This window comes from Penaeus monodon, chromosome 25 (genome assembly GCF_015228065.2).
Source record: "Penaeus monodon isolate SGIC_2016 chromosome 25, NSTDA_Pmon_1, whole genome shotgun sequence".
Classification (NCBI taxonomy): Eukaryota; Metazoa; Arthropoda; class Malacostraca; order Decapoda; family Penaeidae; genus Penaeus; species Penaeus monodon.
In genome coordinates, this window is record NC_051410.1 from 31633560 (window position 1) to 31633869 (window position 310).

Genomic DNA, 310 nt, shown 5'->3' on the forward strand with positions numbered 1-310 from the left:
CTCTATAATAAACAGAGGAGACTCTTGATTTTTAATAAGTTAGCAGCTGAAGGTCGGTAAAATAGGAATCCATCACTGAAAAATAGGCATTGGGTGCACGAACCTGGTATCCCTGTAATATAAATAGAATATATAACATAGGTAATAATTAAGTGACATTGGTAGATAGAGTAACTGTCATAATCATAATATACAGAAAAGGAGGAAGAAAAGATATAGTTTTATAATATGAATTAAGATATAGGAAAGCCTCTTCACCTCAAATGGTAGCACTACACTCAATAGACAAGCTGCTTGCGTATTCATGTGC